Source organism: Xenopus laevis, chromosome 2L (genome assembly GCF_017654675.1).
Source record: "Xenopus laevis strain J_2021 chromosome 2L, Xenopus_laevis_v10.1, whole genome shotgun sequence".
NCBI lineage: Eukaryota > Metazoa > Chordata > Amphibia > Anura > Pipidae > Xenopus > Xenopus laevis.
The window spans coordinates 41,047,568-41,064,448 of record NC_054373.1 but is presented as its reverse complement, the minus strand read 5'-3'; positions in this window follow the sequence as shown (position 1 = coordinate 41,064,448).

Sequence of the window (16,881 nt, the reverse complement as noted above, 5' to 3'; positions counted from 1 at the left end):
AGCAGACGTGATACAATGTAAGACTAGGCAGCGGATGAACAGATCTGTCTTTGCTGGGGAACTAAGACTTTTGCAACATTGTTTAGCAAATGCTGCTTTCAATAGCAATTGTGTTTACAAATAACTTCAAAAGCACTGACGTTTTTAAATAAATGCATACTGGAAAGTTTCTTAGAATTACATTTTCTTTTAAAAGGCACATTTTTATTGTGGGGTTGACTTGCCCTTTAAAGGAGAATTCAACCCGTAACTAAAAAAATTAGTACTGCTGTGCCTATTGATGCAGGGAAACCCTGAAGCTACCACCATTGTGGATAACCCACAACAGGTGCCAAGTGGTGAGCCACCCATGCCCCCACAGGGGTCCCCTTTTTCCCCACTGGTCTCCTCACTGCGGCTGCTGGGTCTGTCCCCTCTATAATTACGCCACTGGTCAGTAGTAGCAGCCATATAGCAGTCATTTTATAAAGGATAGAGTTTATAAATGCAGATTTCAGAGAAGGGGAAACCAGTGAATGATCACATTTTGCATTGGATAATGGGTATAAACCCGCAAAGAGCTTGAGGAAACACCCAGGTGTAGTTATAGATCAAAGGTGTTTTTTTCACAAGGAAAAACCCTAATGGCCCAGATATTGGCAAGGAAAAAAGGACAATGTGCACCCAATTATTTCAAGGGTAAAAATGACCCCTCTAATGGTATTAATACATTAAATACACCGATTTGCCTAAATTCATGCAGAAATTGTGCATTAATAAAAATATCTTTTGGGGCAACCTGAGACAAGGGAAGAAAAAAAACTACATAACAATGTGTTTTAATTCATCACATATGATGAGCAATCACATGTCCCTATTTAGTAATTTCAGCAGAAGCCGAAGAGAAAGGGACCAATCAGGCCCAGATTTGTGGGAAGGCCACCAAGACCCCAGCCTAGGGTGGCAGGAAAACACTGGGGATGCACAGGAGATATGATAGTTTTTTACATTTTCTGTGCACCAATCCCCATTGCTCCGGTCCCGATGATGAAAATGTGAGCAAATAAAAGGGAAATAAATCTTCTTTAATTGATTTAAACAAGAATAAATAAACTACAGTAGAACCCCTATTTTACGTTTTTCAGGGGACCAGAAATAAATGTGTAAAATCCAGGAAAATGTAAAATCGGGGAAATGGATTATGCATAATATATAAGTGGGACCACAAATGAGGGTAAACTTAAAATCAGGGGATGTAAAATTGAGGTTCCACTTTATAATCAACCTGATAAGGGCAGGACCGTATTTACCATATTGGCACTCAAGAGCATATTCTTAGGGCGGTAGCTTTAGGGGGACGGCCCTCTGGCACCTATATGATAAATAACATTTTTCCTATAGACAATGAGCTGGCCACTGTGCCTGTTAAAAATTAAACGTATAAACCCGCTTAATGGTTTTAAAAATTAGTGGTGAGCACAACTTTCCCTTGTATGTTAGAAATAACATTTTTCCTAAAAGAAAAACAACAAAATAGAGAAATATAAAAATAGAGAAAAGGTATCAAGGTGGTGGTGTCCTAGATAAAAAAGAAATATATTATATTAAACTGGACTTTTCAAGAATACCTGTACATTGTACCACACATTCATAAATGCCTGGAGAACCAACCCCCTCCCCCGAATGTCCTATTGTCTCTAGAGTAGGTCCAATATGTCGTAGTATACCAGAATATGAGGATATCCTCTTACAGCAATTGCTAATACATTTGCCCTCATTACTTAAAGATGTGATAAAAATGGTAACGTTTTAATTATGGTTTTTATACCTACAGATAGTATGGAAGCATAATGTAATGTAACTGCACCAGAATGGAAGACTATGAAAAAGCAAGTTGAGTTCATAGATAGAAGATATAAATGGAGTAATTGTTAGGCAAGCCAAATTAAAAATTAATGGAATACAGAGCCACTACTTAAGAAATAAAAAGACATAAAAATGAAACTAGGGATGAGACATTATTCATAACAAATTACAGGTATGGGATCCCTTATCTGGAAAACCATTTTCTAGAATGCTCCAAATTAAGGAAAGGCTGTCTCCATATTATGCAAATAATTCTAATTTCTAAGAACATTTTCCTTTTTCTCTGTAATAATAAAACAGTACCTTATACTTGACAGTAACAAAGGCAAAACAATCCTACTGGGTTTATTTACTGTTTAAATACTTTTCATCAAGTTTAAGGTATGAAGATCCAAATTATGGAAAGATTCCTTATCCAGAAAAACCCACATCCTGAGCATTCTGGTAATAGATCCTATACCTGTATAATAAAAATGATATACAATTTGAAATGATCATGCATATGCTCAATGTGATTTCTACTTTAGACAACATAGTGGATGATGAACTAAGGATTTTATATACATCTATATGTAAAACAACATTTAGGGGCTTATTTATCAAAGGTTGAGTTTGTGAGGTTTTTTTTTATACCTTGAATAAACTCACAACTCAAATGTTTGCTTATTTATGAAAAATACTTGAATGTAAAAAAACCCGAATCATTGCAATTGGTGGAAAAATATTGAATACTCAAATTGATCAAGATCGAGTTTTTGAGCGGAAAAACCACAGAAAAAACCCAAACATCTTGAAGGCTACAAAAATCTTCAAATGGTTCAAGGGACTTCTGCCATTGACTTCTATATGACCTTGATAAGTTTTAGATGGAGTATTTTCGGATTCTTAGCAACTTTCTGGTATAATAAATCTCTAAAAACTTGAGTTTTTATTTTTCCTTGAAAAATTTGAGTTTTCCCTTGTAAAAACTCGACCAGATTAATTTGCGGTTTAATAAATGGGCCCCTAAAAGTTAACATAAAGGTGAACTATTCCTTTAAGTTTCAAAGTTTCTGGGACTAATTTTAAAGACGGCTAAGTTATCCAGTTCGCTCAGATCATTTGTGGCACATGGATGTCCCAGGCTGCTGGATAGTTTAAGATTTTTGTATCAGTATATGTTCTTTCAGGCTTTTCTAAACTGGGGTGCTATATTACAAGGGACTGGTCACTTCAGGACTGATCAGCCTACTGTTGTGTCTTTACTTTACCATTACTGCCCAGTGCTAAATAGCTATGGCACCTATCCACTAATCCAGTGGTCCCCAATGTGTTGCTCACCAACCCCTTGTAGCAGCAACCTTTGGCTTCGGGAGGAGCCCTCCGCTATTCGGGTGCCTCCAGGTCTTAATATGAGAGGACCCAGGGAAGAGTTCTAGGCAAGCAAGGGAACCGCATGTTAAACTGACTGGGAGAACCAGAACCAGGCCAGGTCAATACACCAGATGAGCTGAGCAGAACAATAACAGTAGGCCAATTGGGGGCCCTGGTACCAATGTTTTTTTTTTTAAAAAAACAAAAACATTTATGGGGGGCCCTGGCAACTAAAGTTTTTTTTTAACTTATAGGGGGACTCTGGTCACCAATTTTTTTTTAAAAAACTTTTATAAGGGGCCTAGGCCCTGGCATATTCAGCTTTTTTTTTTTTTTTTTTTTTACATAATTTGACCTCAATAATGCCTTAGGCATTGTAAAGAGCCTAGAAGGCTTCTTATTCAAGTATAATATCCAAGGCTACAATGATCTCAGGATCTATATTTACTATGTATATTTGTGTGTATGTTTATTTATGTGCTGGGATCATTTGGAAATTTAACTTGATGAACCTACTGTCTTTTTCACCCCAAATTAACTATGTAACTATAGTGAAAAACTTTTTTTTTCTGGCATAGGTTACAAAATTCCTTCCCAAAAACAAAGAAAATCATTTCAGCTTCTAACTGATGTCTTAACCATTATGTTTTTTATATTAAAAAAAAATCCCCCCTATTATTTTGTACCTTCGGATACAGATAGGATATCTCTAATTCATAAAGCCATTATCCAGATTATCAATGCCATTTCTCAGAGTGTCCTATTCTATTTCTACTCTTTTACCGATTTGGTATCTTTAAGGTATAGTGATCTAATTTACAAAATTTACCTGGAAAACCCCAGGACCAACAGATATAATAGATTCTATACCTGAATTTGTATAATTAAACACAAATTTGTCACATACACTCTAAGACAGTGATCCTCAACCAGTAGCTCGTGAGCAACATGTTGCTCTCCAACCCCTTGGATGTTGCTCCCAGTGGCCTCAAAGCAGGAGCTTAATTTTGAATTCAAGGTTTGGAGGCAAGTTTTGGTTGTACAAAAACTAGGTGCACTGCCGAACAATGTAGGTTGACAATCCACATAGGGGCTACTAAATGGCCAATCACAGCACTTATATGGCACCCCAAGAACATTTTTCATGCTAGTGTTGCTCCCCAACTCCTTTTACATCTGAATGTTGCTCACAGGTTCAAAAGGTTGGGGATCCCTGCTCTAAGATCTACTTTTTTGCCTAGGACACCCAAAAGACCCAAAGCCGGATAGTCTAATCATTTGGTCCTCTGGCCAACAATTCGAACAATCCTCTGCAGTTCTGTTGGACATGGGCCACAACCATTGCTGCAGTAATATCTGACCAAGCTCCAACCAGATATAGAGACTCAATTAGGATGACTCAGCAACCAGTGTCTGGACATGTTTAGACACCTTTATCAGTTCTAGACATTCAGAAAACATGCGTTTTCCTTTGCTTATAATAATCAGCTGAATAGAGCAGAATTAGAGGAGATGAAACTTTTCATAATTTTTTTCTGTGATTTCTGGTAAAATGATAACTAGCCAATGAGACAGTCACCATGTCATCTCTCTTTGATGTATTAGATTACAATCAAGTGGTGTGGATGTAACGGCTCTTTAGGGTAGATCTGTGCTGGCCAGATCATGGTGAGGCAAGTAGCCTGGCGGTGCAAATGGAGCAGTAAAGTCCTTCTCTACTGGAGAGCAGTGAGAAATCATTATTGTGGAGGGGATCCCATCAGTTCGGCAACAATTACCTTGATTGAAACTATTGCAAGAATAACAGCCTTTCCTCTGATTTTAGCTTCAACCACTCTGCAGAAGAAAACAGGCTAACATGTGCAGCAGGTTGCAAACCACCTGGATCGGACAGGACCTGAGACTTTAAGCTGGCCATATACGCAAAGATTGTTATATATATATATATATATATATATTTATATATATATATGTATATATATATGTATATATATATATATATATATATATATATATATATATATATATATATCTATATATATATATATTTATATAAATATATATATTTATATATATACATCTACGTGCATTGTCCACGTTATTTTATTTTCCCTGGGGCCTATGTTGCTCATCATGCTATAACCTTGTGCTGTCATTAGACAAATCTGTTTTCTGATAATTTTTACATTTTGTTAATATTAATAATGCAGGTTGGAGTTCTAAAACATTTTTAATGTACTTATTTATAATATTCTTGGGAATTATCAACAATTATATTTTGTTTGATTGCAATATTAAGATTCAAGGACGGAACATCCCACTGGAACACTAGGTGGCACTATAGCCCTTTTGTTTTCAGCAGCAATTGCCTGCACTCGATAGAAGTATTGGGGTGAAACTGTATATGGAAATACATGAAATTGCAAAGCAGTGTTTTATTGCCACCACACTACTTCTTTTTTAAAAAAAATATTTCATTGTCCACTTATTTAGCTGGTAGAATTTGGCTGAAAGTTTTTACTTGAGATCATGTAATTCAGTGAAATCACCATATAGACCATTCCACTACAAATATGACACAGCCTATTTTTGCTTTCAGAGGAAATCACAGTGAAATCACAATTATCACATTTTATATTATGCAAGAAAGAAAAAGTAATTCAATAATGTTACAGCTGTGCACGCAGCAAAGTTTCAGTATTGGAGATGTCTTTTCTCCAGATTCAAATATTCTTATTAAGCTGAATTTCTCAATAAGCAACTGCCATTTTTGTCATATAAACAAGAGAGCAGTCATTGTACAGACATTAACAACAGGAACAGTGGCCAGCTCCATGTTGTAGCTCCCACCCTTCCAAACTATAGTCAGGTGATCCCACTGGTGGCCAATAAAAGGGCAACCAAGTTTGGGAGTTTTACTTTGAAAGCATCAAGTAAGTTGCAGTTAAAACTTAGTGTAACGTTCACAGCGGGAAACCGCTGCAATAGGAGTTAAATTCACACTTGGTAGTGCGTGTGGTGGAAGCCCAGGGAAAAAGCCACAAATACTTGAAGCAGGCATGGTGAAATATACAGGATTTAATGGAACAGAAGCAAAACAGGAACTGGTCAAAAATAAAGCCTTTACCAGGCAGGCAATGAAAAGCTGGAACAAAAACACAGGAATAGATTCAGGAACTTGGAACTTGGAATATCCAGGCACAGATTCAGGAACAAAACCAAACAGATTCAGATTAAACAGATTCAAGGTTTAGGTCAGGAACAAACAGAATACATTCAATGACTCAGCCCTGAGCAAGGCTCAGGGCGTGGTTTATAAAGAGCAATTGATTATAGAACACAAAACACATGAGGGTAACAAGAAGGGAGGAGACCAGGGAGGAGACAAACTGGAAACGTAACAAGATACAGATTACTATAACAGGATCAGGAACAGCCCCAAGAGCCTCCAGTGGCTCACTTGGTAAGTGCACTGACTGTGCACTTAAAGTCCAGCAACCCAAGTGTTCAAATCCCAGATGGTCCTTACATTTAGTCCCTGTGTAAAATGTATAATGAAGCAATAGAATTCTTTATGAATCAGATAAAAATTGAGCATAGGACTGGCCAGATATGGGATGACTTTGACATAGTTGGCCAACTTAAATATATTTCAATATATGGACAAACAATCCCTGTTTTGTTTAAAGGGTAAGGCATTTTTTAGTAGCTGTATGCACAAAATGTCTCAATGTCTTAAATATATTGATAATGGGTTGAGTGCAGAGGACTCTTGTATTTGTCTATATTGTACAGACATTCTTTAGAACATCCAAAATATGTAAATAACCTCTCCTACATGTTTTTGCTAGAACAGATGGTAGGTAAATTCATTCCTAGGCTGAAATAAGATTGTAGGGCTCTTTTATTAAAAACAAAGTACATATTGTCGTGGGCTGTAAATACAGGTATGGGATCCATTATGTGGAAACCCATTATCCAGACAGCTTTAAATTACCAGAAGGCCATCTCCCATAAACCCTATTAAAGCAAAAGATAGTTAACCAAGTACAGACCGCATGGCAACTATACTCCAGTATGAATATTATTACATAGCAGAGCAAGGTTAGCAGTCTCCCTTAACAACTTAAACAGACACACTTCCACACAGATTTGATGTAATTTCATAAGAGTTTATTCCAGTGAAATGTCATATTGTACCAACCTTGTGTAATATGCAATACAAACGTTAATATGTTAATGTACAAATGTCAATAAAACTTGAATTGTTAAAAAAAATCAGGTATTAAAAGCATGAATGCACACAGGATATTAAGATATCCAATTGTGTCCATGGATACAACAGGCAATTGTTTGCAATTCCATGGCGAACCATGACATTAACAACAGTTGTGGAATAGTAGCAGTTCCTCAGTGTCTTTCTATTATTTATGCACTATTTTTTACAGCAAGTTGGCACACTGGCTCTCCTTGCAAATTGCTAGCAGCATGCATGGGCCATGTACCTGTAGTAAAAAAAAATCAATGCACATACTAGCACTTTGCACTTGCACATGTAAATGAGCCCTCTGTATCTGACTATCCACACCCTGAAAGACTGTCCTGATCCCTTGTACTTGCTCAGCCAGAGCAGCTAAGCAATTTCTTGTCACATCCCACCTGCTCCTTGGCTAGCAACTAGCAACTAGAAATATCTGTACTTGAAGCCATGCTCTACAGCAGGGATCCCCAAACAGTATCTTGTGAGCAATATGTTGCTCTCCAATCCCTTGGATTTTGCTCCCAGTGGCCTTAAAGCACCTGCTTATTTTTGAATACGTTTTGGTATAGAATTTTTGGATGTATAAAAACCAGAGCCTCAATGTAGGTTGACAATCTACATAGGGTCTAGCAAATGGCCAGTCAAAGCACTTATTTGGCACCCCAAGAACATTTTTATACTAGTGTTGCTCCCTATCTCCTTTTACTTCTGAATGTTGCTCACAGGTTCATGGCCTCTACAGGGTCTCTATCCTTCTGTAGAGAAGCAATATATTCCCAAATTCAATATGAGGTCAACAAATAGGGTTTATGCTAAACATATTTTAAGCCTTTTGTTGTATTTAGGAAATATCTGTATTATACATTATCAAGTGAAAATACACCTCCTGGCTCGAAACATGTAGGGGCAAATTTACTAAAGGACGAAGTGGCTATGACTAGTGGAAATTCACCAGAAATCCAACATCGCTACATCGCTAATTCACTAACAGGAGTAGAGGACAATTTGCTAGCGAAAAAGTTTATTGCTAACAAAGTTTTGCACCCTTTCACCAGGCAAATTTTTGCTCAGATGAAAAATTGTTACTCCGCAAATTCATCAAAGTGCGAATTTTTCATTATGTTATTCTTTTTAATAGTCTTGTTCGACAGATTATACCTGGCAAACTGATAAGATGAAGCTACATCCTCCTCAATCTTACGTCAGTGACATCATATCCTGTTTGCCGAAAAGTCATAAAAAAAGTTAAAACGCTGGAGTTTTTTTTAATATCTTAAAGTGGGATTTTGTTTAAAAGTTGTAACTGTTAAATATATTTTATTATACATTTTTTTAACCATTTGAAGATCATGTCACATTTCTTTTAGGGTGGGCTCATGTCATGATCTCTTTTGTCTGTATTTTGCTTCCTTGGACATTTTTAATAATAAGTTGCCACTTCAAGCAAATTCTCCAACATCTCTATTAAAGACATATAAATGAACTATACTTACCCACCTAATTTAAATTGACTTAAGCATAAGTGTGTTGAAATTTTGCTAGGAAGAAAGTAACACTAGTGGAACACTAGCGAAAAAAAATCGAATTGCTTGAATTGATCGGGTTTTCAAGCAAAACCCACCGAAAAAAACATCATGAACGCTATTAACATCCGTAAATGGTTCAAGGGACCTCTGCCATTGATTTCTACATGACCTTGACAGGTTTTAGCTGGAGTATTTTTGGATTCAAACTATTTCAGATTCGGAGTATAATAAATCTTGAAAAATTCAAGTTTTTTTTACCTGAAAATACCTTCGAAAACTCAAAAATCATCTCGACCTTTAATAAATAACCCTGTAAATAAACCCAATAGACTGCTTTTTCTTCCAATAAGGATTGATTATATCTTAGTTTGGATCATGTACAAGCTACTGTTTTATTTATACAGAGAACATTTTACAAATTTTGATTATTTTACAAATATAGACTAAAATGGAGTCTATGGGAGATGGGCTTCTCGTAGTTTGGAGCTTTCTGGATAACTGGTTTCCAGATAATGGATCCCATACCTGTACCATTTTCGAGGGTTTGCTCATTATAATAGATGCTTCCCAGTTTGTTATCCCAATTCAATGCCCTTACTAGAAAGGGGGTTGGACTTGTAAAACCTAGTCATGTTTTAACAAATTGAAACAAGCCTTTGCATCTGCCGCTGTTCAGGATTAATGCAGAATTAATATTAAAGATGTTTCAAGATCCTCATTTAGTCAAGAAATACCATTTTCTCCCTTTAAGCCTCGGGAGACCTCAGAGCATGTCCGTTGTCTATGCAGATGCTGGATCTTGATAATACTTCTTGCGTGTACTCTTGCAGGTGTGTGCTTTTTGTATCCCCCCAACCAGAAAGCATCTAATATTCTAAAGTCATGCAGGATTTCATTAGGTGCTGCACAGAAAGCCTGGGCCCCAAAAATGAACCAGTGAACCAGGAAACTTCTCCAGCTTCATCAGGGGAGATAACTAGTGGTCTCATCCATTGGAGTTCTACCACAGTGAAAATTTTATTTTTTATACTTTGAACTGAAAAGTTGATATCGGCTTTTAATACACAGAAGGCAAAACCTTTGAGTTTGAGTGGGCCAGTCTAAAATTAAACTACTTTTTATTATTATTATTAATATTATTATTAATTTTTCCTTTTATGTAGGGTCAATTCTAGTGAACAATATTCGATTGCAGGTAACAGCATTTAATTTTTGATAGAAGCACTAAAATCTGCCCTATACCCACTGCTCCGTGGATCTGATAATCCTGTAATTAAGGCCATTACTTAACAGGGAGAAGAACCATCAGTTTCTGCACCTTATATGGCTGTCCCCTGGTTAAAGTTTGTAAAGAAAAAAGTGCTGATTCAATCACTGCTGAGACATCTGCAGTCTATGGGTTTTTTTTTTATTGTAAGTGGGAATTAATCTCAATATTTTCTGCTACAATCTCAGATCAAATCCACATTACATTACATTTTCCCGAAAATTTGCTTTGGGGGAAAAAGAAATCTGATTTTCACTATTTTTTCAAATTTTTCCTCCGATTTTCACTTTTTTCAGATTTTTCAACCTAAAACTCAGGGGTATTGCACGAAACCCAGCGCACATCAAAAAAATCATTGGGAATTCTCCCATAGACTTATATGCAATTTTGACAGGACTGAGATGCCGGATTTTCAGATTCTGACTTTCCCATCCTCTGGGTTTAATAAATTCCAAAATATTGTGATTTTTTAAAAAAAAAATTTTTGTGACTTTTGCATTCGGAATTTAGTAAATAACCCCCTAAGTGTGTTTGTGTGTAAGACAATCATTACAGTGTGATTTTTTTTAATGATCAGAGATATGTTAAAACGGGTCAGTTATTCGGTTCAATTAATTCTTTTTCTGTTGTCAGTATAAATTAAAAACCATAAAAAAACAAAACGATTGGGGCAAATCTAGCCACCCAACATTAGCAGATCTGTTAAAATTCTCATGTATAAACTACAACTGCTTGCCTTTTGCAGAATTAAAATAATTTGTTGTGATTTACAGTGCACATTCTTTGCCTTTATAATACTCTCATACGTTACACTCACAATACTTTATAATCTCAGCCTTTCTTTTGTTGATGCCTGGGCTATTCTTTAGTGAAGTTACCGAGTATTGTCTATAGGAGAAAGAAAACATGGATCTATATCGAACAAACATTTATTATTAATCAAACCAGCATATCAATTCTGTCGGCTTTCAGTTTATTTTTAGCCATATTCTGCAGGACATTCCGGGGAAATCAATTTAATACAAATATAATATTCCAAAATATGATTTTATGTCAGTTGAATGACTATTATATGAGCTCCAGGAAGGCCGGACTAAACCATGATTTAATAGATGGAAAGGACGTAAAATATGAAAATTGTTTCATACTGGGCAGCTTCCAACAGTGAATGCATTAGTGTTCCGCATTACCTACCTGAGTCGTATCAGCAAAGAAACACTTGGTGAAATTTTCTTATTTGTACTGTAGATTTGCTGATTATAATTCTACCACTCAGGAACATTTTTGGAAACCCTCTTTAGCCAATAATGTGATTATAATAACATATTTGCTATACGACCCAATCCCATTCCTTAAATGACTCACAGCTTTCAACCAGTAAGCCTATTAGTAAACCAAATTGAATGAGCATCCTATACAATATTGTATAGCATCTTTTCTTCTATTCTTTCTGTTGCATAGCAATTTTACATCTGCAGATTGTCACTTTTGGTGCTATCAGGCAAATTAGACTCAGGATCAAAGCAAGCTAACCTTTTTGTAATTGGCTGAGTGGCTAATACCCAATCCATCACTGTTTATTTCGATTCTAAGGGTTTCTTTTATGCCATTGCCCATGCAGACAGTTAACCCATCATTTTAGAAGACAATTTGGACAATTGTGGTTTCAGAATAAGAGCTGTATAGAAAAAGAAAACTCAAAGGCTTACCACTGAAAAGACTCAAACCAGCAACTAATGGCGCATTACAGTAACCTCGTCCTGGATATTCTGTACAGTTATCAGGGAACTGCAAGCAGGCTAGTTAGAAAGTAAATAAGCCATTGAAAAGCATCGAAGATAGAGCTGAAAATACTTAGTTGATTTGCTGATTCCAAATTGCTTCCCAATAGAGCTTAATGGTGATCTCCCACTGTGCTCAAATCATTCAGAACCTCTTTCAACTGAGAAAACCTTTGTAAATGCTAGAGTGGGGGAAAGAATACAGCACCATTCTATGTGTGACCTGAATATGTGGAGTCTAGAGTTTTGTTTGGTCAAACGGAGTAAGCGTCTTATTAGTTAAAAGCATTCTAAAGGAACATAAAGGAAACATCGTAGGATGGGAGACAAGTCAAAATATTTCTGGTCGTTGCCATTTACAATGCTTTCTAAGATGCTGCTTGTTCATCTTTCTTTCTTAGTACTTCCATTCTGCCTAATACTGCCCATTTAGTATCTCTTTTCCCCAGCATGTGTAATCCTCAAGGCTGTTTCCTGGCAGAATATGTGCAATAATTATATTCAACTATTTCCAGATTTATTAGATCGCATGATATTCAATACATTACATTTATTATTACATTAACAGATCATGTCAAAAATATCAGGGACACTAATATAGCTGGAGTATATCTATAGTTTCTTCCAACCTTTCCAGAATGACATTGATGCTCTGGGTGCTACCCTCATTTACAGGACCCAGATTCAGTGTCATTTTAAATAATTATATTGGAAAAGGGCCTATATTATTTTTATTTCAATTGTAAAATCAACTTAAAATAAATCTGAAAAAGCATACTAAAACATACTATTGGAAAAATCACCTTAACATCAAGAATTGAGTTAAGCAAAATATTATTTTACTGACAAAACCAATGTAAAGAACAAAGAAGAGAGCCTTTTAAAGAATGACTTCTTTCTATGTTGCTAATTGTGACAGAGCCATGGTTTTCAGGATTTCTTTTTTGCGTCAAGTCACCATTTGAGGTTTAACATTTTACATTGCTGTACCTACCAGCCATAGTTGCAAAAATATCAGCAAATCTCACTGGAGTTGACATTTATAGGGGTTGTTTACCTGATATTCTGAGACAGTTTGCAATGGTTTCATTTTTTTTATTATTTGTGGTTTTTGAGTTATTTCGCTTTTTATTCAGCAGCTCTCCAGTGTAACGGTTGGCACCCTGAAGTCTTTGGGCAGAAGTTCGCGGTACAAGACGTTAGGCAATATAGTAGTCAGATCATGCCGGGTCGTGGCAGGCAGAGAATAAACGTAGTCAGGCAAGGGTCAAACCAGGAAGTCAATCAGAGGGTTAAGCAGAAGAGGTAGTCGGTATTCAGGCAAAGGTCAGGATCCAGAGGTCAGAATAGTCAAAAGCCAGGCAGGGGTCACAACAGGAATCAAACAGGTTCAAAACAGATTAGCAAAAGCTCAAATAGCACAGGAACAATCTCCTATAATGGGCAATGAACTGCAACCTAAAAATACCATTTGCCATTAGGCGCCTCTGTGCGCTGACGTCATCACGCCAGCACATCCGCGTCTATAAGGAAGACGAGACGCGGGCGTGCGCGCCCTAATGAGCAGCAGAGGCGCAGGAAGAAGAGCGGCGGGCGTCCCCGCCGATGGCACGACGGGTGTCCCCGCCGCACCACTAGACCACCAGGGTGAGTTACTTTTCTCACATCCAGTTTGTAACTTCAGTAATCTGGTTGCTAGGGCCAAATGACCCTAGGAACCATGCATTGATTTGAATAGGAGACTAGACTATGAATAAAGGAAGACCTGAGTAGAAAGATGAGGACTAAAATGAAGCAAGAACAATAAGGGGGTTATTTATCAATGGTCGAATGTTAGAGGTTTTTATACATGGAATGAAATCACAATTCAAATTGTTTCTGATTTAAAAAAGAAAAACCAATGGGTGGGAAAAACTCGAATCACCGACTTCAGGGTTAACAACCCAAAAACTTGAATTGAGCATGTTTTCGGAGGGAAAAAACTCTAATCACTATAGTTGACCGAGTTTTTCGGGCAAAACCCTCCAAAAAGAAGTCGAACATTGTGAAGGCTATTTCTTCAAATGTTTGAGAGAGAAAAGAAAAGGATAGTAAAACCCCCGCACTCTCAGATGAAATCAATTAAATAATATCTAAAATATACCGTGAACCAATCAATTAATATGAAGTAAGTGCATATGCTGAAATAGAATTAATTACTTTTTTAAAAACCTTCTAATGAATTAATTAAATGTTAAGCAAATTTCAAACAACCAATTCAAAAGGCAGAAAAATGCTTTTTTAGTGTATATTAAAAATTGCTAGTGCTAGCGTAATATTAAGATTATCAGGTGTCCGTTGACAATTAATTCAAGATACTAATAACTTATAAAGTGCTAGTGCTAAATTGATTGCAGTCTCAGACTGCTTGTGGTTCAAAATTGATAATATTTTAAAGGTGCTAGTGCATTATATAATGTAATCAAGAGGTAATTCATTCATCAAAATAAGGTTAAAAAAGAGTCCAGAGCCATCATTCAAAAAACATTGAGTAGGAAAAGGAAAATAGTATAGAGGTGGAGAAGTCCCAAAGAAGCTGCTGCCTATTAAAATTTCTATGCCCTGAGACCCCACACGGGGAGAAAGTAGTACACTGAGGACTGTGGTCTCGTGATTACCTAACCTATCTCATTTGAAGAGCTAAGATTTCCTAAAAAACCACAAATCCACCAGTGCCAGAGAAATAACAGAGAATAAGAGAGATTGAATGCGGTTCTTGGACCAGGCTATAGGCGTTCAGTATTCGGTTAAAATTCTCCAAAATATTCAAGCAAATTGAAAGAATCTTATTAGCTTATTAGCGAAACGCGTCGGCAGAGACTCTCTTTATAATTGATTTTATATATTACCTAGATTCTTTCAATTTGCTTGAATACTCTATTTCAGCATATGCACTTAATTCATATTAATTGATTGGTTCACGGTATATTTTAGATATTATTTAATAGATTTCATCTGAGAGTGCGGGGGTTTTACTATCCTTTTCTTTTTTCTCTCAAATAATTTATACCAGTAATCCACGCCTTTGACTCTCTACGAGTTAATATCATTGTAAAATTAAAAGACTGCCTTCCTTCCTTGTTTTTAATTCTTCAAATGACTCAAGGAACCTCTGCCATTGATACCTACATTCAGGTTTTAGATGGTGTATTTTAAGCTATTTCCAAGGTCGTTTTTCGAAAATTTTTAGTTTTTTAACCTGAAAATGTGATTTTTGTCCAAAAAACAACCTTAAGAACTTGAATTTTGTGGAAAACACAACTAGAACCTTAATAAATAACCCCCTAAATGTGTAGCCTCAGTGAGAATCTGTTTTAGATGGGGTCATTTGAAAGCAGGAAAAAGTCAGAAGGAGAAGGAAAAGAAAAAAATGAAGGGCAAATCAAAAGTTGCTTAGAATTAGCCATTCTATACACTACAAGTTGACTTAAAGGTGACTAACCCCTTTAATCTGCGATTCCTGGAGTATCTACGAGATAAAACGGGTATTCTTCCTAAATTTTTGGGACAACTGATTTAGAGCCTTTCGCGTAATCATTTTGCCATTACCAGATTTTGAGAGACATCTCCAGTGGCCAGATTGATAAGCAGGCCCGGATTTGTGGCAAGGCCCGGACGGCAGAAATTAAGGGGCGACATGCTGCCCAGCCACAACTACACCTTGTCTACAAGCAGAGCACTAGGTGCACAGGCAATTTTGCACGTTATTTAAATCTATTTAAATCCGGACGCAGAAACAAAGTATGTGCAAGCATGGGGGGGGTAGGATGGAGGCGACGGAGGATGCCGCCCTCAGAAGAAATCCGGCACTGTTGATATGTGTCTTCTTTATTCAATGATGATATAATTCTCTATATATCTAGGACACATAATAACCTGGCAAATATATTCAATATTTAAGGATATTTTGATATACTTTCTGGATTGCTGGTGATGCCCTTCAAATCAAGTATAGAACATGTAGCTCTCTATGGGGCAAATTTACTGAAGGGCGAAGTGACTAACGCTGGTGAAAATTCGCCAGCGTGACATCATTTCGAAACTTCGCCACGGCCGCTGGCATAACTTCGCTAGCGAAGGAGATAGACTCTAGCGGTACTTCGCACTCTTACGCCAGTTGAATTTGCGCTCTGAAGAATGGATGTAACTACGCAAATTCACTAAGATGCGGATTTTACTGAACGTTACCTCTTGCGCCAGACTTGCCTTCGTCACCTCAGACCAGGCGAAGTGCAATAGAGTAGATAAGAGTCCCTTTAAAAAATCGTTGAAAATTTTTCTAAGTCCCAAAGTCGCTAGGGTCTTTTGCTTTTTTTCAGAGTGATAGGTTGCAAAAGAGCGTAAATTTTTTTTTTGGATAACTGGCTACGCCTGGCGAAGTGTTGCGCTGTGAGAGAAACCGTCGGAGGTTTGTAAATTTACCCCTTTGATTCTTTGTTAACCATCCATCTACTAAAGTATCTTGGGGAATTATATTTTATTTATGTATAGGGTAGGTACTAAGTTATATATTTTTTATGGGTCTTGTTTATATCGATAAGGCTCATAATTTTCTTAATACTGTTTGTTTTTCTAAGTCATAGTTCTTTCATTTCTTACTGCTTTTGTAGCTTAGTACAAATCCAATAAAAACTACGAAAAAGAAAACTAGCCACAACAATATCTCTCTTGTCCAATGATCTTGGCTACCAAGCCCTCTGTATAAAAAAGTATTGCCGCTTCTTTACTTGCAAACTGATAAACCTAAGCAATGGTGTCAAAGGGTAAAATTCTCTTGAGACAATATCTATACAGTTACAGGTTCTTCTT